This window comes from Oncorhynchus mykiss, chromosome 30 (genome assembly GCF_013265735.2).
Source record: "Oncorhynchus mykiss isolate Arlee chromosome 30, USDA_OmykA_1.1, whole genome shotgun sequence".
NCBI lineage: Eukaryota > Metazoa > Chordata > Actinopteri > Salmoniformes > Salmonidae > Oncorhynchus > Oncorhynchus mykiss.
The window spans coordinates 7718604-7726417 of record NC_050570.1 but is presented as its reverse complement, the minus strand read 5'-3'; positions in this window follow the sequence as shown (position 1 = coordinate 7726417).

Sequence of the window (7814 nt, the reverse complement as noted above, 5' to 3'; positions counted from 1 at the left end):
ATCGATGACTTCGTCCCCACAGTGACCGTACGTACATACCCCAACCAGAAGCCATGGATTACAGGCAACATCTGCATTGAGCTAAAGGAGCAGGACTCTAACCCGGATGCTTATAAGAAATCCCGCTATGCCATCCAACGAACTATCAAACAGGCAACGCGTCAATACAGGAATAAGATTGAATCCTACTACACCGGCTACGACGCTCGTCAGATTTGGCAGGGCTCGCAAACTATTACGGACTAGAGGTTGACTGATTTAATCGGAATGGCAGATTAATTAGGGCCGGTTTCAAGTTTTCATAACAATCGGTAATCTGACTTTTTGGACGCTGATTACATTGCAATCCACGAGGAAACTGCGTGGCAGGCTGACCACCTGTTACGTGAGTGCAGCGTCAAAAGGACCTTGAGGCTGCAAGGAGACAAGGTAAGTTCCTAGCTAGCATTAAACTTATCATAAAAAAACAACCAATCTTAACATAATCACTAGTTAACTACACATGGTTGATGATATTACTAGGTTAACTAGCTTGTCCTGCGTTGCATGTAATCAATGCGGTGCCTGTTAATTTATCATCGAATCACAGCCTACTTCAACTTCGCCAAACAGGTGGTGATTTAGCAAAAGCGCATTCGCGAAAAAAGCACAATCGTTGCACAAATGTACCTAACCATAAACATCAATTTATTTCTTAAAATCAATACACAGAAGTATATATTTTTAAACCTGCATATTTAGTTAAAAGAAATTAATGTTAGCAGGCAATATTAACTAGGGAAATTGTGTCACTTCTCTTGTGTTCAGTGCAAGTCGAGTCAGGGTATATGCAAAAGTTTGGGCCTGGCTCGTTGTGAATGTAACAGTATAACTTTAGACCGTCCCCTCGCCCATACCCGGGCGCGAACCAGGGACCCTCTGCACATATCAACAACAGTCACCCCTCGAAGCATCGTTACCCATCGCTCCACAAAAGCCGCGGCCCTTGCAGAGCAAGGGGAACTACTACTTCAAGGTCTCAGAGCAAGTGACGTCACCGATTGAAACGCTATTTAGCGTGCACCACCGCTAACTAAGCTAGCCGTTTCACATCCGTTACACGAACTGTGTGAAGACCATAATTAATCCTCCAGAATTTTACATAATTATGACCATAACATTAAAGGTTGTACAATGTAACAGGAATATTTAGACTTATGGATGCCACCCGTTAGATAAAATACGGAACGGTTCTGTATTTCACTGAAAGAATAAACGTTTTGTTTTAGAAATTATTGTTTCCGGATTTGACCATATAAATGACCAAAGGCTTGTATTTCTGTGTTTATTATATTATAATTAAGTCTGATTTGATATTTGATAGAGCAGTCTGACTGAGCGATGTTAGGCACCAGCAGGCTCGTAAGCATTCATCCATTCAAACAACACTTTCCACGGTTTGTCAGTAGCTCTTAGCAATGCTTGAAGCACAGCGCGGTTTATGACTTCAAGCCTAGAAACTCCCCGAGATGAGGCTGGCAATACTATAGTGCCTATAAGAACATCCAATAGTCAAAGGTATAAAAAAGAATACAAATTGTAGTTTATGGTGGTAACAGGTATCACCAGCCAGCTTCAGTCCATACCGCACCAGGAGTATGGAGTTGAGAGTGTGCAGTGACATTCTATTTCTTAAGTTTGACTTGAACACACTCATTTGGCTGAACAGCCGTTCAACCTCCACATGCGAGTGTGGCAAGGAGAGGGCAGCGAGTGAGAGCTTTGCACAGTTCCTCATAAGGATTTGACCCGGAAGAGTCCGTGTCGTTATTCACTTCAAAACACGACTGTATTTTCAGTTGAGTCCCACCTAAACAGATGGATGTTTCTCCATTGGGAAACAATTTTATCACTTGTTTGAGGCTGGTACCTCAGTAGCTCAGCTACTTTAATCATTTCAGTGGTGTCTTTATTGTGCTTTAGGGTTTCCTTAACACTGAACAAGGCCATGTTTCACAAGGCTTCTAGGTTGTCTGGGAGCCTTGCTTGCAGCTCCTTGCTTAAGTACTCAACACTCCTAGGGATGGTTTCTTTGGATGCTGCACAGACAGCGGATTAAAGAATGGCACACACAGTGGATTAGTAGCAAATTGGGCAATGCATATTCTTCGTTTAAAATGTTGTGCAACCCGTTGTGCATCCCAGTCATCACGGACGCATTATCAGTGCCAATACCCTGAAGATTCTCGTTTTAAAAGTTACACTTCTCAAGAAACTCAGCTACTGCCTTTGCTATTGATCTGGCATCGCCCCCCTTTCCAATTCAACCAGCCCGAGAAATGTGGACACAACGGTTATTGTTTTAGCACTGAAATACCGAATCACCAAATCCAGGTATTTGGAAACACTGACATCAGTGGACTCATCCAAAAGGAGGCAGAACTTCTCATCCCCCCACATCTGATGTTACCCTTTTGAGAAAATAAGGAGCCAGTACTCCCCTAATCATTTCTGTGCACTTGGTACGGTGCCTTTGTAAGTTTGTTGCTGCCACAGAATCTGAAAAGGCAGCTTTTGCAAGCCATACCTAAAATGGTTGCATGCTAGCAGCGAACAATGCTCCGTTAATGGCCAATGGCCATAGTAGCTTCTGCCCTTTTGCAGTTATCCACTTTCTTAACCAACTGTGGTAATAGAGACTGCGTTGCGGGGTTGTACAGTTTTGCTTTTGCAAGCAAATCTGATCTGCAGTACGCACAGTATGCCAGACAATCATCCCCCAGTTACTGGCTTCAGCAACCTTTTCAAATCAGGTACAGACTCACACTCTTTTCTCTACAATTTTGATTGAGACATGTTGATTGATGTTGTAAGTTCTGTTCAAGATCAAACATTCGTGACCAACTATATTCGTTGGGTTTGTCTCGTCGAATGCATATACTACTGCTGACGTCACTCACAATGCCCTTTTGCAGCCAGGCACGTGTGTTGTGACTGAGTGTGTGACAGAGAAAATAGTTTTAGTGTCATTCAGAGCTAAATCTAGCAACAAAATTGCTAAATTGGCATCACTGTTAAAACACTGGTTGTATTCATCTGTCACATTTGATTTGATTTGACATTATTGATGTGTCTGTGGGAAGGAGTCGTTTTTAATTTGTTTAATCCATACACTTACCCACCTCAATTAGCCTACGCATGAGGACAAATCCAATATAAAACTATACATGGGTAAGTAAAACGTCATTGCTCTCAATACAGCCAGAGGCAAAGACTCCGGTAGGAACAGTCATTTTCTTGAGACTGTGCGCTTCAGTGTGTAGCTCATTCATTCTGGCAGTGCTCCCTTCTTCCAACCGTGTCTCCATAGAAACCGCTGTGTGCAAGGCTGGAGTGTTTGTATGGCGCTTTTATATTGAGCCAGTCAGGCTTGGTCACCTGATTTTTTTTCCCAGCCAGTCAGGTCACCTGATTTCTCAAAAAGCTGAAAAGAACCCTGCAGCTGGGCTATTGGCAAATCTCCAGCTAGACTAAGAAAACACACTCTGACCCATATCCTTGAACTCACTTTTGTAAACTAGGCCAACGTGCAATGAATGCACTGAGAGAGTGGAGAAACAAATGGCATTATTATGGTGCTGTGCTGAACAAGCTCTCATAACCTGGATGAGAGGAGAACTCTATCGGTAAACCAGAGCCCCACTCTGGCCAATGTGGCATACTGCATCATCAAATGTATCAGTGCCTAACTCTGGCCAATGTGGGAAACGTGGTTACAGACTGACATGAGGGAAACATGGTTACAGACTGACATGATGGTTACAGACTGACATGAGAGGGAAACATGGTTACAGACTGACGAGAGGGAAACATGGTTACAGACTGCCATGATGGTTACAGACTGACATGATGGTTACAGACTGACATGAGAGGGAAACATGGTTACAGACTGACATGAGAGGGAAACATGGTTACAGACTGAAATGAGAGGGAAACATGGTTACAGACTGACATGAGGGAAACATGGTTACAGACTGACATGAGGGAAACATGGTTACAGACTGACTTGAGGGGGAAACATGGTTACAGACTGACTTGAGGGGGAAACATGGTTACAGACTGACATGAGGGAAACATGGTTACAGACTGAAATGAGGGAAACATGGTTACAGACTGACATGAGGGAAACATGGTTACAGACTGACATGAGGGAAACATGGTTACAGACTGACATGAGGGAAACATGGTTACAGACTGACATGAGGAAAACATGGTTACAGACTGACATGAGGGAAACATGGTTACAGACTGACATGAGGGAAACATGGTTACAGACTGACATGAGGAAAACATGGTTACAGACTGACATGAGGAAAACATGGTTACAGACTGACATGAGGAAAACATGGTTACAGACTGACATGAGAGGGAAACATGGTTACAGACTGACATGAGGGAAACATGGTTACAGACTGACATGAGGGAAACATGGTTACATACTGACATGAGGGAAACATGGTTACAGACTGACATGAGGGAAACATGGTTACAGACTGACATGAGGGAAACATGGTTACAGACTGACATGAGGGAAACATGGTTACAGACTGACACGAGGGAAACATGGTTACAGACTGACACGAGAGGGAAACATGGTTACAGACTGACACGAGAGGGAAACATGGTTACAGACTGACACGAGAGGGAAACATGGTTACAGACTGACATGAGAGGGAAACATGGTTACAGACTGACATGAGAGGGAAACATGGTTACAGACTGACATGAGGGAAACATGGTTACAGACTGACATGAGGGAAACATGGTTACAGACTGACATATGAGGGAAACATGGTTACAGACTGACATGAGAGGGAAACATGGTTACAGACTGACATGAGAGGGAAACATGGTTACAGACTGACATGAGGGAAACATGGTTACAGACTGACATGAGAGGGAAACATGGTTACAGACTGACATGAGAGGGAAACATGGTTACAGACTGACATGAGAGGGAAACATGGTTACAGACTGACATGAGAGGGAAACATGGTTACAGACTGACATGAGAGGGAAACATGGTTACAGACTGACATGAGAGGGAAACATGGTTACAGACTGACATGAGAGGAAAACATGGTTACAGACTGACATGAGAGGGAAACATGGTTACAGACTGACATGAGAGGGAAACATGGTTACAGACTGACATGAGAGGGAAACATGGTTACAGACTGACATGAGAGGGAAACATGGTTACAGACTGACATGAGAGGGAAACATGGTTACAGACTGACATGAGAGGGAAACATGGTTACAGACTGACATGAGAGGGAAACATGGTTACAGACTGACATGAGAGTGAAACATGGTTACAGACTGACATGAGAGGGAAACATGGTTACAGACTGACATGAGAGGGAAACATGGTTACAGACTGACATGAGAGGGAAACATGGTTACAGACTGACATGAGGGAAACATAGTTACAGACTGACATGAGAGGGAAATCTGCTGATGTACAACCAAATGTAGAAATTGCACCATGTGTATTCTACTATTCTAACTCAACGTTAAGTAGAGACCCTGATTGACTTTTATAATTACGTCGCTTAGTGACTAGGTCCAGCCCTGATGATGCACTTTGGTATTATAATGCATCACAGTGATATATTATGAGGATGTTATAACTATGTTATGACAGATGTTATGACAGCTTATTACAAGGATTTTAATGGTCTAATGGTATGCGTGTGCCTCTAGTTAGGAAGTGTATACTGAATTTGTTTGTATTTGGTGAACCATTATTTGAACTATATCAAATCAGTCTTTCAATTATTATTTTTATTTTTTTCATGCAAGCAAGTACCAGAATGTTGACGTAATAAACCCGTATCACGTTGACGTAATAAACCCGTATCACGTTGACGCAACAAACCCGTATCACGTTGACGCAATAAACCCGTATTACGTTGACGCAGTAAACCCGTATCACGTTGACGCAATAAACCCGTATCACGTTGACGCAATAAACCCGTATCACGTTGACGCAATAAACCCGTATCACGTTGACGCAACAAACCTGTATCACATTGACGCAATAAACCCGTATCACGTTGACGCAATAAACCCGTATCACGTTGACGCAACAAACCCGTATCACGTTGACGCAACAAACCCGTATCACGTTGACGCAATAAACCCGTATCACGTTGACGCAATAAACCCGTATCACGTTGACGCAACAAACCCGTATCACGTTGACGCAACAAACCCGTATCACGTTGACGCAATAAACCCGTATCACGTTGACGCAATAAACCCGTATCATGTTGACGCAATAAACCTGCATCACGTTGACGCAATAAACCCGTATCATGTTGACGCAATAAACTCGTATCATGTTGACGCAATAAACCTGTATCACGTTGACGCAATAAACCTGTATCATGTTGACGCAATAAACCCGTATCACGTTGACGCAATAAACCTGTATCATGTTGACGCAATAAACCCGTATCACGTTGACGCAATAAACCCGTATCATGTTGACGCAATAAACTCGTATCACGTTGACGCAATAAACCCGTATGATGTTGACGCAATAAACCCGTATCACGTTGAAGCAATAAACCCGTATCACGTTGACGCAATAAACCCGTATCACGTTGACGCAATAAACCCGTATCATGTTGACGCAATAAACCCGTATCACATTGACGCAATAAACCTGCATCACGTTGACGCAACAAACTTGTATCACGTTGACGCAACAAACCCGTATCACGTTGACGCAATAAACCCGTATCACGTTGACGCAATAAACCCGTATCACGTTGATGCAACAAACCCGTATCACGTTGACGCAATAAACCTGTATCACGTTGACGCAACAAACCCGTATCACGTTGACGCAATAAACCCGTATCACATTGACGCAATAAACCTGTATCACGTTGACGCAACAAATCCGTATCACGTTGACGCAATAAACCCGTGTCATGCTCATCATTAACCTGTATCATGTTGACGCAATAAACCTGTATCACGTTGACGCAACAAACCCGTATCACGTTGACGCAATAAACCTGTATCATGTTGACGCAATAAACTATGTTATGACAGATGTTATGACAGCTTATTACAAGGATTTTAATGGTCTAATGGTATGCGTGTGCCTCTAGTTAGGAAGTGTATACTGAATTTGTTTGTATTTGGTGAACCATTATTTGAACTATATCAAATCAGTCTTTCAATTATTATAATTTTTTTTTTTCATGCAAGCAAGTACCAGAATGTTGACGTAATAAACCCGTATCACGTTGACGCAATAAACCCGTATCACGTTGACGCAATAAACCCGTATCACGTTGACGCAATAAACCCGTATCATGCTCATCATTAACCTGTATCATGTTGACGCAATAAACCCGTATCACGTTGACGCAATAAACCTGTATCATGTTGACGCAATAAACCCGTATCATGTTGACGCAATAAACCTGTATCACGTTGACGCAACAAACCCGTATCATGCTCATCATTAACCTGTATCATGCTCATCATTAACCTGTATCATGCTCATCATTAACCTGTATCATGCTCATCATTAACCTGTATCATGCTCATCATTAACCTGTATCATGCTCATCATTAACCTGTATCATGCTCATCATTAACCTGTATCATGCTCATCATTAACCTGTATCATGCTCATCATTAACCTGTATCATGCTCATCATTAACCTGTATCATGCTCATCATTAACCTGTATCATGCTCATCATTAACCTGTATCATGCTCATCATTAACCTGTATCATACGCATTAACT